The sequence below is a fragment of the Cygnus olor genome, chromosome 5 (genome assembly GCF_009769625.2).
Source record: "Cygnus olor isolate bCygOlo1 chromosome 5, bCygOlo1.pri.v2, whole genome shotgun sequence".
NCBI lineage: Eukaryota > Metazoa > Chordata > Aves > Anseriformes > Anatidae > Cygnus > Cygnus olor.
Genome location: NC_049173.1, coordinates 51491860 through 51509709, shown reverse-complemented (window position 1 = coordinate 51509709; position 17850 = coordinate 51491860). Strand labels below are relative to the sequence as shown.

Sequence of the window (17850 nt, the reverse complement as noted above, 5' to 3'; positions counted from 1 at the left end):
TCAAACTTTTGGAAGAAAGGGACTAAGTTTTACGTTTCTAGAGATTAAGAATTAATCAAGTTATGCATCACCAGATAACACACAATTTTTCTCCAAATTAATGCATGATTGGAAGGCACAGACTAATCTTCTGAAGTAAACATTGATATTTTTTCCAAGATCTAGTAGTAGATATTTTCCTAAAGGACTTATGTTTTGCTGAAGTTCTTTTCTTACACTTAAAATAGACAGAAAGAATGTGCATTAGGTGGGTAAATCAGAGATTATCTGGTACTTTTCAACATGTTTTTGTAGCCTGAAAACAGAGGTATACCTTCTTGTATGTATCGGGTATTTGCAATTACTTGATGTTTAAATTATGGCTATAATTCTGTAGTTCAATATGTAGCAATTTAAAAAATGAAAGTTTTGAGTGATAAAATATGAAAATAGGTTGGTCATTTCTTATACAATGGAGAGAGAATCTGCATCTAGTTTATAAGTCTTTGACTTGAGCTTCTACTCTAAATAAATACATAGGATTATTTGAAAATGTCCTGGTGCAAATATTTATGATCTACTGGTTATTTTGAGGAAACGTTTCTCCTAGTAAACCAATTCACTAGACTATACACACAGAGAAGAACAGAAATGAGCCTAGAGGTAAAACAATATATACATGGGTAGATGCTGATAATTCCTAAGGCACTAATATTTGCCTAGTTATAATAAATCTTGTTAGCAGTGGTGTCGTGGTGTATTGGTTGCCAAGTGAATACACGTCACTTTTTCCCACGAAACACCTTGGTCTGTACTACAGTACCATGTAAGTCTAAGCAGACAGTTTATCTTACTGTGCTAAAAAAAAATGTTCAGTCTCCCATACAGCCAGTAAAACTCTTTCAAAGACCAAGCAAGGTTCAGTTCCTCCCTTGTGGTTAGATCCTGGATAGATACCTTTATCTGTTCCTTTCTTATGCAGAAGAAATAAGGAGAAAAGTTTTTCTCAGAAAGTCTGCCTTTCATGAAGGGAGGGAGCCGTCTATCGAAGAGCTAGCTTTGCTGAGTGTAGTTTCCATGAATGCTATCCCACTGAGCAACAGGCTTGCATCTGAGAATGGTAATGACCAAGATGAATGGCCTTTGCCCTGCTTTAAAACTGCTTTTTCCAAAACCATGATCTCCCAGGATCTGCTTAAAGGAGTACATCTACTGAAGCAGTATACTAAAAGATTTCATTCAGTTCAGACTGAATTAAGCAAAATGAAAAATATATACAAAAAACATAAAAGTCATGTTTGCCTTTTACTTTTTGTTTGAGGGATGATATTTCATATAAATAACTATATCAATTGATCTGCTTTTGGAGACACTATTTTCCAATTTATGAGTGAGAGAAGTAAAACAGCTTTCCATTGTGTGTTCTTGAAATGGAAGGATCATACAGGATGTGTTTACAGGAAGTAAAACAATTCTTAGGAAGAATTTAGGGGAAATAGTTTTAGAGGTATGGGGATCCAACTGGAGTTTTCAGGGTTGAAAGTAATTTTTTAATTATTTTTTCTTCCAGGTATGTATATCTTTGGCTTGTATCACTCATGTGTTGATTACTGCAAGATCTGTGGCTGTATAGTGGTTTACAAAGGAATGGCAAAATCTATGATTGGTACTACAGCCATCAATAGCTAAAATCAAGAAGAAGGGCCATGATTTTCTCCCAGACATAAAATAATAATAATTTTAAAAAAAAGGAAGAAAGAAAGAAAAGTGTAACAATTGGCATTTGTATTTCAGCAGAAAACATTCCTCTCTCTGAGTCATTATCAAACCAGGGCCTCTGTACTAGAGAAGTCGACATGCTTCATGTACCATCGTTTACATCAAGTGTAAATCTGAATGTCAGTGTGCTATCCAAATTCTAACTCTGATAATTATATCCTGTCCATTTACATTTGCTTTGCCGTTTTGGTAAACTGATTCATTTCACCTTCTGTCCAAAAGTATTCTAGTGTGATCAGTTCCATTACTTTGGGTTCTCTGTGTTTTCCAGATGAATTTTAGTCCAAGGTAGCATATTCTTTCTTTCCATCCCTTCACCATAACCTTAAAACTTCAGCGGTCTTCATAAGAGGACAGATTTTTTTATAGGAACTCAGTATTACTTAGGGGAACTTGTTCTGCATGGGAAGGATGAACAGCTGTCCGTCTATTGATAATTTCGCAAAAATGCAACTATACTAGTCAACAATTAACACATCATGGGATTTGTGGTGGTGGCAGTAATTATATTTCCAAAAAGCAGAATGGCTAAGAAAGGGCCACTCATTGTTTTGTCACACTGGGAGGCTTAAACTGGATCAATCGTGGTTGAATACTGTTGAGTCAATGGTTGGAGTGAGCTGTCTATCTTCCTTCTGATTTTGTGAGTTCAATATTTGTCATAGTTACATTTCTATCCCATTACTGTGCAAACAAAATGAATTGACCCAGAAAGCAATCAACATATAATGCACCCACTGGAATTTCTAATGTAAAATGTTGACTGCTTCTCTAAATGTTGCCAGTTATCAAAGGTTCTCAAAAGGGGAGCAATACTCCTCTGCAACAGAAGCAGCCAGAATTCTGGACCATATTCCACATATTTATTCCTGTGTAGAATAAAATGTTGGAATACCTTATAAATTATTCTTGGAATAAATTACATTCATCTGCACAGTATCTGAAAAAATACATAATGATGAACACATTGCATCAGAGCATACATCACTTACACTAGAGATAGAAGCAATCATATTTCTTTTTATGGTTCGGTCCCTTCACTTCATTCTTCTCCATCCTTGTTCCATCCTCTTTTATGGCCATTTGATAGGGCTTTTAATGTCTTGTCTTACTGATGAGTGTAGAATAAAATTAAGAAACAGGCTAGTGATGGACAAAGCATATAAAAACTGACTGAATTGAAGTTCCATAAATTGATCTTAGTTAAAAATGGCTTAGCATAAAACATTTTTTTTAAAGAATATCAACAAATTAATATCTGTGGTCTCAATAAATTCATCCCATCAGAACACACATCCTCAAAACAGGTTGCTAATTACAGATGGTACAGAAAGGTATGATGAATGTCACTTGTGAGTACACTTTTTAAAAAAGTCTTTTCCACGTGTGAGCATTGTGCATGTAGACTCTCTAAATGTATGCACAATTGATTAATATTTTACATTTAATACTATAACAATTTTGAAGTTCTAGTTTTGAACCAAAAAGCTACAAGTCCTCACTTAATGGCCCTGAAATTTATTTTTTCCACTGTAGAAACATGCAGTTAATCAAGATACACAACCAGTTCCAGATGAAAACATTTCTTCTCAGTATGTTGAGATTGCATATCCATCATTATCAGTCTTCCAAGGGGGAGAAAAAAACAAAACAAAACAAAAAACACGAAGTTCTTTGTTGCTAAGGAAGGTTGCAATACATATGTCTAGTTTCTTATGTGGCCTTCATTATTGTAGTATCTTAGCATTCTCAAAACAGATGGGGAGTTAAAGTACAGTGAAATTAAATTCAAAATTACACAGGAAGTCTACAGCAGACTTAGAAACTTAAATGAGTCTCCCAGGTTGTTTAATCTAAATTGTCTAGTCATTATAAGAAAGCTGTAGTATCTGAAGTAAGGATCTTCTGTATAACCTCATTAGAAATCATGACAACACATTGACACATGAAAAAATGAAGAAGGGTCTCATATAATTATCATGGTTCTGTGCTTGAGGATTTGGTTATTGCAATTGTCTTGAAGACACCTCAAGCTAACTCTTCAAATTCATTTAATAATTAATCTATTAGCTAAGATATACTTTTTTACATATTTCTTCATTTACAAATACATATTTTTTTCAGTCATGTTGAGAAATGACCCCAAAATTCATCATCCCCTAAGTTCTATGTTCTGAAGACTCTAAAGCTAGTAATAGCCATACTTTCTCAGAAGGTGTACTGTTTCAATAAGTACATATTGTTACTGATAAAACTAAAATAAAAGGCTTATGTAGATCAGAGGTTTTAAGTGCCAATCTTAGACACTGGCTTAGTGTTTCTAAAATAATAATAAAAAAAAGGAATGGTTAGTATATTGCTGACAATATATTCAGAAACACCGTGTGTTTTTTTTCAAAGTTTCTGTCCAAGTACAGTTAAACCTATTCTAGCATTATTTTACAATCAGACTCTGAAACTGTATCACAATGTGATGACAGCAGTCTGCAGTAAAGATAGCTTATTGTTTTTGAAAAATTCCCTACCTCTTAAGTCATACAGCAAACTAAAGATGTTATTACAGATTATCTAATTATTTGTGTGTTTTTTTTCCTCTTCCTGTTTATAACATTGATTTAATTTGTTTAATCTGCATGCCAGTTATATTTTCAGTGGAATAATTCTTGTTTCCTAGATGTTTAGCCTAATGGATGTGCTTGAATAGCAGTGTTTTTTGGATTAACTTTTTGGCACCGAGGATTTGATCCTATCTCCAGTTCTTATGTTTAATCTGACATGGTAGTGTAGTTTTACAAAGCTTGGACACTTGTGTATATTAGTGGGCAGCATCAGGCACCTCAGCATTTAGAAACTGTTTCTAGATTCGCCACCTTGTGTTGTTTAATATGGATATTACTTTATTAAAAATACCTTGGTTTGCCTCAGTGCATCTGTTTCTATGCAACAGCAAAGGCACCTGTGTCCTATTAATACTTACATTATGCAGCACATTTGAAAATGTTATAACTCGGGTGGATTATCCTCCGGGGAGCCACATGCATCACTCTTGCCTCAGCTCTTGCTCTATGTATTTGTCAAATTGTTAAATGATCTTCAGGTTACTCCAACATGTTTGCAACTTGAATCCTTAAATACATGTTACTCAAGCAAATAAAGAAACTGATTCCAGCTGGCTCATAGCAGGTCTTCATGTTTTCTAGTTGCCTGGTATCTATTCTGAACTGATCCATTCTTTTGTACTGCTATTTAAAATAAAAGAAGATATAGCTGGTAGATTTTCTATGTTTGCTTGCAATCAGCTTTGTCCATTATTCAGCTAGAAATGATAGTGTCTCTGGTGCTACTTCTTGTCTAGGTTAATTATTGTTAGTATAACATCAAAGATTGTGGAAATATTTTTGTAATTGGAATAGATATTTTGTGACTATAGCAATGTTAATTCAGTATGCACATTAACATGTGGTATTTGGATCTCAGGCGTCAGTTGACTCCCACGGAAAAGATGAGGAAGAAGTCCTTCTGCCTGGAGTCATATTTAATTCACCCTAAAACCAATAGTGTAAATTGACATCAAGGCTATGAAGCAGGACTGCATATTACTTTATTATCTAAATAGGCTGTGAAATTTTATTTTCTTCTGTGAAGTAAATGTGGGTCACTACGAGTAGTCCTTTAGGATTCTAGGCCAATACTATGTTAAGTTTCAGATGTATAATGCAAAGACATGGACTTTCTTTGAAAGTTCAAAAAATGGCTCTATCTGGAATCAAATGTATGGAAGGAGCATTGTGAAATTTTTACAAGCGATTGTTGGGAGAACTCTGTACAAAGGTGAACTGATATAAAAGATATACAATAAAAATTAATGTCAATGTAGAATTCCTCCTAACAGTCTTTTGAAGGCCTTTTGAATTAATTAATATCCTCTCATCTCTGAAAATGGTTCTTACATGCTTTAGTTCACCGGAAAGTGTGCGAGACACTCTGCATGCATTCTGGCTAATGGCTATCAGTTTCCTGGGCTGTCGGTTTCACTAGCATTAAATACACTAACCACTACTATTTTTCTTTAGAAGTCAAGCGTATGAAATCATTTATTTTTATTTCTTTTAAAACTTGTATTTTCACTTACTCGCTCTTTGCTCTGTGTGAAATGGAAACTGATATTATCTTTGATAATGGACATTCCTTCATTTCTCAGGGTCATCTTTCAATTGAGATCCAGATATCAAGGGTTTACATGGAGCAAATAATTCATTTTTGTTTTCTGAGGCTTTCCTAGATAATCCCCTTGTCAAATCCTGACAATTTGTGAAGACTGCAGATTTGGGGGCAGAAAGTATAGCCCTGATCCCATGAAAGGGAAAACATGTATGACAACTACAGCGTATGATATATTGAATGGTTGTGCTACTCTGTTGAGTTGACCATTATATCATATCTGCTTCTACCATGTTTCTGATAATACTTTTTTTTTAGCTGGAATCAAGAAAATTGTATTCATAACTCAAAAGTACAAAGTTAGTTTTGACTAAATGACTGTTTTGAGATGAAAAATACATAAGAAAAGTGTGTTGTTTATAGATAAAATCTTTTGAAAAGACTGAAGAATTTGTGTAATTGTACTATATACAAAAAAATAATGTTTTAGAAAATCGGATTTGTAAATTGACCAAAGCCATACTTATGGGTATAGGATTTTAAGGTCTCAGTAATACATTCTTAATATTCTACAGTATTCAGTGCAGAAAACTGCTTTTACTATTTGTATGTGTGTTCATACATGAGATTATATGATGACTGGGCTTCCTGCCTGAATTAGTGGCATTAATCGTAATTGCCAAAATCAACAATATGAATGACCGTTACTAGCCTTCCTTTGAAACTTGTTCTGAGCTCCATTCTTACCAAGTGTTCAATTATTAAAATTGAGAGGTATTTTCTTATTGATATAAAGATAAAGAAGAAAGGTAGTAAAAGCATTTACAGATTTATTTATTTTTTCTCTGTAGCTAAGCTAGAACTAAAAGCTGGAAGTTTTCACTAGTAGACACCACTCTTTCAGATTTTTCTTTTATTTACAATTCTGGTGTTATCACTAGGCTGATTCAAGTCTCTAGCAGATTACAGAATTCTAAATGACATTTGGTTCTGCCATATGTCATTGTGTGTTGTGGCATTCCAGAGTAATATCATGATTTTTGAAGTTTATCAATACTTAATTTATCCTTAATATAGTTTTATGTAATCCATCTATTCATTTGATTTTTATTCTTAGTCACTAAGTGCCAAAGTACAGACACATAATACATCCTGGAAGGTGGTATTTTGAAGCATCCTTATGCTGTAGTTTAGAAGTTTAGTAACCAATGAGCAGAAAGGCAATTGTGTTGCATTATGGCATTTTTCAGATTAAATCTCAAAAGGTGTGATTTTGAGATTGTACCAATAAGCTGTGAAAATTTACCTAGAAAATTAAGAGAGTAGGTATCAAATATATAAATTAAAATAGTAAGTTTTTTAGTTGCTAGCTATCAGTGTTGCGTTTATTTAGCTGATTATTCTGTATTATGCCATTAAGTCTATTTATGTGCATTTGGAGTCTGATAAAGTCAGGAAAAGGAATCAAGATAGAATTAGTATATAGGTTAAATGAGTTTATAGACAGCAGCAGCAACAAATTCAATGATGTTCTGGAAATATTTTGGTTTTACTCATATATAGATTTTTTTTTTTTCATATTGAACAGAATAAATGCAGATTATGAAGACTAGTTAGGAACTGAGCATGTAAAAATATTTCTGAGCTGCAATGGTTTGCCCATTCAGTCATGCTCTACAAAATGGTAAGTGTAAGAGCTGAAATAATGTGGAAAATTGGTAAAGCAAAAAGAAATGACTACAAGGAAATTAGTTTGATGTTGCACATTTCTTTGGAGGTTGGTTGTTCTCTTTGTTTTACTGCTGTGTTGCCCACAATAATTCATTCTCATATCAACAACAAAAATGAAAACGTACAAATACCAATGCAGAAGTATTTGGCTAGAAACTCAATTATCTCGAAAATAAAATATAAATACATAGAAGGAGGGAATACATAAAGAAGAAGAGTTTCTAGTTCTGTAATTATTATTTTCATCTCTAGTAAAGCCATGAATAATTTGCTTCTGCTATGCCTTTCATTTGATCTTTACATAGAACAATATTCCAACTGAATTCTCTGGACTGTGAAGAGAATTCAGTTTCCTTAGAACAATATAGTCAAGAATTTTTTCTTTGTGTTTTGTCCGTGTTTTGCAGTTAATGTAAAACTTTAAAATTTACCTATGTACATGTACTGTGAAGTCAACTAAGAAAGAAGTTTTGCAAATAACAGGTGAATATATTTCCACTTTGAGTAATGGCTGCAGGAGCCTGAATTCTGAACATAAGATAATACAATATATTTCTTTCTGTTAACCATTGGTTGTTAAAAGCTTAATCAGAAGCACAGTGAAGTCAATTGAAGGAATCTACTACTTCAGGGTTTAATTTAGTAATGGTCATTAACACACACACACACACCCCACACACACCTGGGAAGCTGCAGGGGTCTTTTTTCCTTTTCTTCTTCTCTCCCAGGTCACATATACAATTACTTGAATAATGGAAGCAAGTTAGATTTTTTTTATTTTTATTTTTTATGTATGTGGTATAAATATAGTGACTAAAACATTCACCTGCTGATGACTGTTCTCACTGTATACTTTGATCTGTAAGATCAAACAGGTGTAAACATGCAGATGTTAAATCTCCAGTTTTCTTCATTGAAATCTGGGACTTCCTTTTGCTTCATTGAAATCATCATCATAACTACAGTCTCTGGATTCTGCTTCCTCCCTTAAAAAACAAACAAACAAAACACACACACACAAAAACCAAACCTTTGGAAATAAGATCAATCATAGATAATCTTAAATTCCATTGATTTGATAAAATCAATGATTTGTTCATAGAAAGGTTAATACTTGGGTAAGTTTTGTATGGAAGAGATGAGGATGGAGATGTATTAGCAGACAACTACAAGCAAACCTTGCTAATAACTTTTCATCCCCCAGTGTATCTGTCAGATAATTGTTCGTTTAATCTTTGTGAATGTAATTATTCATGAATCTTTAATAGAAATTTACTAAAGGTTCTTATGTGACTTAGGAGCCTAAGTCTCAAAATCATAAATTAATTACATGAGTAGAAACCAGAGACCCATTGACAATCAATTAGATTTTCTAGAAATCACAATTTAGGCATATGAACATTTAGGTATTGGAATATTTTTATCCTATATTTTTCCTACAAAGCAGAGAGAAAATTTTCTGGTATAAGCTATTGAATCTCAAAAGAGGATACAAATGTAAACATTAAAAAAAAAATAAATAAACTTTCCATAAATGAAAACAGCCATTCTTCTCAGTAAACTTTAGGTCCAACAGGAGGAAAGAGATGAGCAAATATCTGTTTTCTCATGGAATATATACTTCGAACCCTCTGATCATATAGAAACCTCCCAATGCAAAAAAGCTTTACACAGTGTCAGGTGTTTAGTTTTCTTAAAATGAGCCTGACCAGTAGGTCAATTCTGAGATTTGTTTAGAAGCAACAGAAATAAACATAACAAAGAGGAGTGAAATACTAAAGGAGCTCTTAGAATGGCCTGAACATAAATTTCTACCACAGGTTCTTTTAATAATGGTCTGATTAGTAGTCTTTGCAGGAAGTTCGCATGCTGCTCTTGTGACTCTTCTTGGATTTCTTCGTGGTAAAAGACCAAAGTTTCAGATGTCACCACCATCAAACAGCAGGAATGAACATCTGCTACCCTCATAAACTTCCATTAGATAACTTCCCTGATGTCTCTGAGAGTAAGCCTGAGTATGGCCTTGGAGATACTGAAGTATTGTCTAGGGCAGGTGGCCAAATGAAAATTATTTACTTATATAGCACAGACATGTTATTAAACGTACATAAATTAGTCCAATGAAGTGCATACTACTGAAGAGGAGTAGTGCTATGCATTAATTTTTAAAGAACATAGCTTTTTTTTTTAAAAAAAAAAAGATCTGCTTAAGAGAAAATCTTATAACAATAAACTATTGTTATTGTACTCACATTGGTAGTCAAATTTGCTCTTTTTTGCATAAATGGAAGACTATTATGCTAATAATTCCCTATACACATCACAATATATATACACACAGAAAGTGTGTGTGTGAATTACAACATATGGGCTATATGTAGCGATGTGGAAATTTAAAATATATATATATATATGATCAGATGTTTTTTTCTGGAGGGCTTTTTCTTACAGAAATGAATCTCCTTACCTCAGTCACGATTAAAACTTATGTATTGTTATACCACTTGAAATCTTAGACTCACATATCAAGCTGACAAGAAGCCCATTATGAAAAATAGAAATGAAAATACCTTATAAGTAATTGTCGTCTTGACTAATAGTTGATACAAAAAAAAAAGGGTGGAGATGAAAGAAATGGCTGTGTGTTATTTTAGTTAATGTCTTCATCCAGTAACAGGAATTACTAGAAGTTTAACCACAGTAAAATTCTCAGAAAAAGTTGTACACACACAGTCTGAATAGGTGTGTTTTTGTTTTGGTTGGTTGGTTTTTGTTTGTTTTGTTTTGTTTTCCTAAGAACAGAAACATGAAATTGGGTTCTATTTCTACATCTCAGAATTTGAGATGGGGTGTTCAACTGATTTTTAAGTTTAAATCATTTTCTTATGAAATAGTATAAATATAAACACATCCAATGTAGTGTTTATCATCCTTATTCTTTATTATACAATTTTTTTTTGTGTATTTGGAAACAGCAGTATATTTAACAAAAATGTTACTGGCAACATTTGGCTTTCTATCATTTCTTTTTAAGCCTTTTCTGTAGTAAGGAGAAAGGTTGAGGCAGGGTAGTTCTCAGTGCAAGGCTGCTGAAGTATCCTGTTAGGTCTGTGTGGCATATGAAACAGCATCTCAAATAAATAAATTCAGATAGCTTGGCAATTTGAACCTATTTGAAACGAATTGAATTGTGACCTGCAAATGTCACAGATTTCAGTGTTTATCCAAGTTGATCTGAACAAAAGCGCGCTTTGATCAAGATAGAGCATAGCATACAGATAATCCATGACTCCTTGGTCCATACTCCTCTAGCTAATTACTCAAATACTGTCTTTTTGAAAGCATGTAACTCAGCTCTTTAGAGAAATGTCTTCTTTTTTGGTTTATCAAGTGCTTCCCCTGACTAAAACTCCACATGAAACAGTGTTTAATGTTCGTAGTCATCAGTCACTCTGCTCAGCGAAAAAAAGTCGCTAGTTCTTATGCAAAAAATCCTCCTACTCCAGAGTGTTTTACTGTGTCACTTCAGAAATCTGTCTCTAGTTCATGTGCTTTAACGTCAATAGAATGTGCTTCTTTTTTTTTTTTTTATCCCTAAACTTTACCATTTTGGCAGTTGTGAAAGTGATCAGTTGACCGTCCGATAGACTCAGTCGAGTTGCATGTCAGACTTCTCAGATTGCTGACTGCAGCTGTTATGAAGTCCGGAAACCTGACTGAAAGCAAGTTCTAGTTTGATTTTTTTGACTCCTTAACCTTTTCAGTGAGTTCCACCCCTGAATTCCAACCAGCCTGAAGAAAGGCCAGGTAATTACTTTGTGATAAGAATAGCAGCACTGAAGGATTTGCCTGGGGCTCATAACACTGATGGTCTGATAAAACTCAACAAAGTCCAGGGCCCCAAAAGACTGCCGAGGCTGGATCTGCTGTAGGCTAATATGCTTAGAGGAAAGGTCAGGCAGTTGTGGAAGGCCAAGCAGCAGACTGCCTCTCAGCTCTGTGGCAGGTGGTGTTCAGAAACTGAGTAGGAGACAGACAGGGATTGATATAAATGAGTTAACTGATTCCCCTTTTCTTTAGGTCCACATTCCCCAGACGTGTGAGCAGGTGTCTGTGCTGTCATTACAAACAACTGGAGCTGTTATCTGAGCCTTCTGCATAATTGCAGCGGGACAGGAAGACCTGGAGTGGCAGGGCCCAAGTCTGAAAGGTTACCTCCACCCTTCTTTTAAACAAAGTCATGCATTTTTATCAGAATGAGTTGTTCACATCAGAAGATCTTTCTTTCTTTCTTCTCTTCTCGATGCCAGCATATTTCTAGAGAAAAGAAAAAAAAAAAAAAGTATTCTTGCTAGCATCCTATTACATCTCAGCCATCCATCCTGATAGGTGTGGTGAATTGGTTCTGTTGTCAACCACTGAAAAATCATAGAAGCTTTTTAGCTTTGATTTATGACAGGAGCCAGAATAACACCTGGATAATTCAAGCAGGTGAAGAACAGAGTAGTGGTTTTAAAGCACTTTCAGTAATTCTCACCTCTGCCTTGTTTCATCTGAGTGCAGTCAGATGGCCAGGTGCCTTCAGCATAGCTACAGTTTTCAACAGTGGTTTCTACAAGTAGTGATTACGGACTAAATGATGGAGGACTGCTGGGATTCCTCATGAACTTGTTATAAATACAGTAGCCTTCATTTGCTTGAAGAAGATTGTGTAACTAAGGAAGAAGGATAGACTAATTATCAACAACCAGAAGTCAGTTGTCTTTTAAGACTTGTCTCTACTTAATAATCTTCTTTACCAATGTGCTTTTTTCCAAGAGATATAGTGGAATTGACTTAAAATACTGTAAGACATAAATGCCTTACACCTGGGGACAAATTTGTCTTATAAGTAAAATTAATCTATTGACTGGAATTATCTCACAGTCTGAAATTGCATTTGTCATCTTAATCATGTATTTAAATATGAATTGTGCTATTAGCCATTGCAGAAGAAGGAGTTGGAAGAAGTTTGACTGACTCTCAGGCAAATTCTGTAAGATTTTTCAATTTTCTGTTTGAATATGATGGCTGGTAAGAATCGTCTATTAAAATCTTATTAAATACCAGTCAGACCATAAATGCACTTTTCTTGAAAGAAAGCTGAAAAAAAAATATTCTATATACTACTATTTACCTTTCAGTAATCTCAGTGCTTTCAAGCAATTCTGCATCTTTCATTGTTGTTCTCTGTTTCTTCTTTCTTCATATGAGTCATAGTAGATATTTTAAAAACTTTTGGACTGGCAACCTAGAAACTGAAGAAAACTTTCTCCTCTACTGAAATAACTGAGTCAGAAGGAATCGCTTTCAGTGGGTGAGTTGTGACCCAACCTGTCACTGGCTTCTTTTCTGAATCAGCTAAACAGCAGATCCCTCTCAAAATTTTATGGAAACACTACCTGTTTTTATGTAAGCTACTGAACAGCCACCATCAGATAGTATTTAGTCTTCCAGGATTTCCTGACTGATGGTTATGAATGTAACTGGGAAAGCACCTTCAAATGGGTTAACTTAAATAAATATTTATATTCTTCAGGTATACTGTCTAGTCCCACCTTTGCTTTATTTCTTGATAGGTTTTGAGGGATGAAGAGAGGTGTTTTTGGTAGATTTTGTCATTTCTGTCTTTAAGTAAAGACTGAACTATAAGGCTTGTTGCCAATTAAAATAATAATTTCAGGACAGAAAACTCTGCTATTATTTACACTATGAAAATGATTTAGTTGCTGTGCAGTTCTCTGAATGTAAATTAAGATAGAATTTGGATAAATCTTGAACAGCTTCTGTTTATACAATCAGACTTGTGGTTTTACTACTATTATCTCAACATGGAACTCTGACAAAAACCAAACCTACTGGAAAGATGATATTTTTGCTTGATTTAGGAGATGAGTTGAAGTAACATAATAATATTGGGCAATGATAACAGTATTTAGCAAAGGAAAAACTGCATTTCCTTGTAAGCTTTCTGTTTGTGTTTGAAAAATGTACTAATTATTCACTGAGGATAAACAGTTTTGACAAAATTTCAAACCTTTGTTCTAATTTCTTTGCTCTGTCTTAGAAAGCTGTTGTATTTAACTTGCATGGGGAATCCATAGATGTCCTAAAATGATAGTTTTCGTCTGGGTATATGAGGTATAACAGATATGTGGGAAGAACAATGGTTCTGTGGTTGTGAGGCCTTTTGTGTATCCCAAAAAATAAAGGTTGGCATGACCACAATTTGTTCGTATGTGAAAGGCTGTTCATATGTGTTCAAATGTGTTCAAAGGCTTGTTCATATGTGAAAGGCTGTTCATATGTGTTCAAAGGCTTGTTCATGAGTGAAAGGACTTTGAAATTTAAATGGTGTATCAGATATGTTTTAGTTGTACATTCCTGGGTAATGTTTTTAGTTGTACATTCCTGGGGAAACTTCGCTGGCCAGAGTGGAACGCAGAGCTGCAATATTCTCTTTCAAGATAGGGTGATATAAATGGGGAAAATAAACCCAAAACTTAAAAGGAAGTGTGTCCTGTGTAAAACTTGAACATGGCCAGAGGTGCTCTGTCAAAATAGTAGAATTGTAATCAAAAGCAGCTGTGGGCATTGTTTCATTTCTGTTGTCACCTCTAGGTCAGTGTATGGAGGTCATTAGTAAGTTTTTCTGATAGTGACTGTGTGCAGGTACTTGCAGACTCTGGTGCTCATGCATACACAGCAAAGATTTTAAAAAGCACTCTGGTGCCTTGAAATGACTTCTTCTCGGAATGAGTGTCTGTGGCAGTGCTAAATATTCCTTTCCTAGCAGAGAAGTGCCATAGGCACTTTTAATTGAATTTAGAAGCTGATAGAAAGAGCCAAACTGTATGCTGAAATCCTGCTGTCTATCTGCAGTGTAAGTCTAGCAGACAGGAACAGCAACAGCAAAAGCTTCTGACATTCAGTAAACCCTGAAAGAGGGCTCCAGAGGGACTGCGTCTTGGAGTTGAACTGTAACCTTTTTCTCTGTGGGCGTCACAGTATTTGTCTCACTGCAAAAAAGCGCTATCTCGTGCTCTAAACTTGATGTTGCCTATGACACAGGCATCTTTCCCTTGAGAGGTAAGATAAACCTGCTAATTTATTTCACATAAGTATTAAAGATTTCTGTATTCTTGCTAGGATAGATAAAACGACTCCTTTCACTAGTTTCCAGGCAAAGAATTTCCCCTATTGCTACCACTGCAGCAATGCATATAGTAGCCTACCCCCATCTTTAAAAGTGTGGTTGTTGGCCTGCCAGCCTGTATTGCGAATTGCTTGGGAGAAAAGCACTATTGTTGTTGCAATTGTAAGGGGAAGAACAGGTGCTGTCCTAGTTGCTGTAGGTGAGTTGTAAGAAAATAATAGAATAATGGACAGGTTGTTGCCTGCAGGTAGTTTTCAGTTGCCTGCAATTTTGTTAGAAGAGTTGGAAATGTTCTCCCAGAAACATTTTTTGTGGATTCATTATTAACTAAATTCTGCCCAGCTGAACGAAACAGTCAGTAGTATTTACCGGATAATATAGGTGAGATTTTCAAAAGCAGGCTTTGAAAGTTTTGAAAGTGTCAGCTGGCATTGTTTTGTTGAAATTTTCTACTCCTTAAAATGAGGAATTATATATTTTTAAAAGTTGCACTATTTAGTACAAAATGGTCAGGACTTTATTCATGTCACTTATCCTTACCGAAGATGGGTCTGAAGAAAACTACTTCACAATAAAAACCATAATGTTTTTGTGTTTTCTGCAAAAAACAGTGTCTGAAAAGTAATTTGCCTGTTCATGTTGTAGCCACTGATCCTGGAAATCTGAGGGAATCCTTCTCTCTGAGGCATTGTATCAGGCAGATCTCATTAGAATTGCATGAAAATTGAGCATTTTCCATTAAATGTTATAATTTTGGCAGATTTATTGATACCAGTATCAACTTGGACCATTTTTTCTGCCTTGTTTGAGTGTAGCTAGTCTATGAGAGTAGAAGGATCAACTTCCTACATCCTTCTTTACTTGGTTATAACACTTTTCAGTAAACTTGGAGAACTTTGTTATTAGTTTATCTAGAGAGCTCTCAAGATTTTCAGAACAAGAAGAAATAATGCATCTTCCTAAGTGAACTGCAGAGAGGTCTGTTTGTTTTCCAGACTACACTGGTATAATTTTGATTAATTGAAAATAGAATAACTAGAATAACCCTGCTTAAAATGTATCCTGTATAGTCTAAATGTCCATGTTCCAGTTGGTATTTATTCTTACTTTAAGCCACACACTACTCAACTGAAAACTTTTACCTATACATTCTGCTGTTTTGATTGAAATGATGGGGAACATTTGCCGTCTTTCCTGTTCACTTCAAAGTTGGTAACTTTATCATCTCTACATATGCCAGATACTGCTCTGCAGCATCTGGCTGTTAAGCTGTTTAATCTCCCTGGGAGAATCTTGGTTTAAGTCCATGACTAACAATCATATGAAAATATATCCAAGCCAGATGCCTTTCAACTTGTGTAGCTTTTGATATTGGGGTGTATAATGTAGTCAGTCTAGTTCTCAGAAAGTCTCCAAGTAAATCCCTTCCCCCCCCCAAAGAAAATTTCTCTGGAAACAAATGTGTGGTTTAAATAGATAAAATATTTAGGTGTCTTTCTGACCTTGATGACAGTTTGAATATATTACTTATTTTTGTGGTTTCATCTTGAGATCTTCTAGACAAGTTGTATGTTTAATGGCATGAGCTCTTAGACATTTCAGAGTATTGCTGCTTGAACACATTTGGTTGTGGAGACCAAAGCTATACATGTGTTAGGATAATTAAAAGGGTAATTAAAAACAAATACAAAAAGTGAGTTTATATGCATATGTTGAGAAAAATCAGTAATACTTTAAGTTGCTGAGAAGTTATATGAACATTGGAAAAAAATAGTCAAGGTCTAGTATTATTGCTTCTTCTGTAATAGTAGTTTTTAGAAAATCATTAAAGCTGGAACATTTAACTTGATTCCGGAGTCTAAAATTTCAGTTTGCCTTTTAAGAATAATCTTCAGTTTCCTAAGAGTGTTGCAAAAAGGCTTCTACTTCACTGAAAACAGCATAATCAATTATTCAGGAATGCTAGGAAAATTAACCTATTTTTCCATTTAAAACTACAAAAGTTAATTGGAGGACAATAAATACTTTTTATTTAAAGATATTTTTTATGTTTGAATTTGAATTATTATGGTTATTTAATTTCAAATTTCAACTTGAAATTTATTTTTTGAAGTTAGTAAATGATTTTTTTTAATGTGTTGGTCTTCATTTCTCAAACTGGAGAATCTCCATCCTTTACTGGATGCGGGGGGAAACTTAGTTACAAGGGATGAGGAAAAGGCTGAGGTGCTTAATGCCTTCTTTGCCTCAGTCTTTAGTGGCAAAACCAGTTGTTCTCTGGATACCCAGTACCCTGAGCTGGTGGAAGGGGATGGGGGAAGCAGGATGTGGCCCTCACTATCCACGAGGAAATGGTTGGTGACCTGCTACAGCACTTGGATGTACGCAAGTCGATGGGGCCGGATGGGATCCACCCGAGGGTACTGAGAGAACTGGCGGAGGAGCTGGCCAAGCCGCTTTCCATCATTTATCGGCAGTCCTGGCTATCAGGGGAGGTCCCAGTCGACTGGCAGCTAGCAAACGTGACGCCCATCTACAAGAAGGGTCGGAGGGTAGACCCGGGGAACTATAGGCCTGTTAGTTTGACCTCAGTGCCAGGGAAGCTCATGGAGCAGATTATCTTGAGTGTCATCACGCGGCATTTACAGGGCAACCAGGCGATCAGTCCCAGTCAGCATGGGTTTATGAAGGGCAGGTCCTGCTTGACGAACCTGATCTCCTTCTATGACCAAGTGACACGCTTAGTGGATGAGGGAAAGGCTGTGGATGTGGTCTACCTTGACTTCAGTAAGGCTTTTGACACCGTTTCCCACAACATTCTCCTCAAGAAACTGGCTGCTTGTGGCTTGGACTGGCGTATGCTTCGTTGGGTTGAAAACTGGCTGGATAGCCGGGCCCAAAGAGTCGTGGTGAATGGAGTCAAATCCAGATGGAGGCTGGTCACTAGTGGCGTCCCCCAGGGCTCATTACTGGGGCCAGTCCTCTTTAATATCTTTATCGATGGT

The 17850-nt window shown here is 35.3% G+C and overlaps 1 protein-coding gene across 4 annotated transcripts in view; it reads left to right on the top strand.

Moving 5' to 3' along the window:
* The window catches only part of LRRC4C (leucine rich repeat containing 4C), a 300531-nt gene that overhangs the window by 166118 nt on the left and 116563 nt on the right, over window positions 1-17850 (top strand). The window contains exon 1 of one of the 4 annotated variants that reach the window (XM_040558649.1): window positions 12950-13006. The exons of the other annotated variants lie outside the window; for them this stretch is intronic. The gene's annotated coding sequence lies outside the window, so the exon portion shown is untranslated. Of the gene's footprint in view, window positions 1-12949; window positions 13007-17850 lie in introns of those variants that run through there. 4 annotated transcript variants of the gene reach the window in all.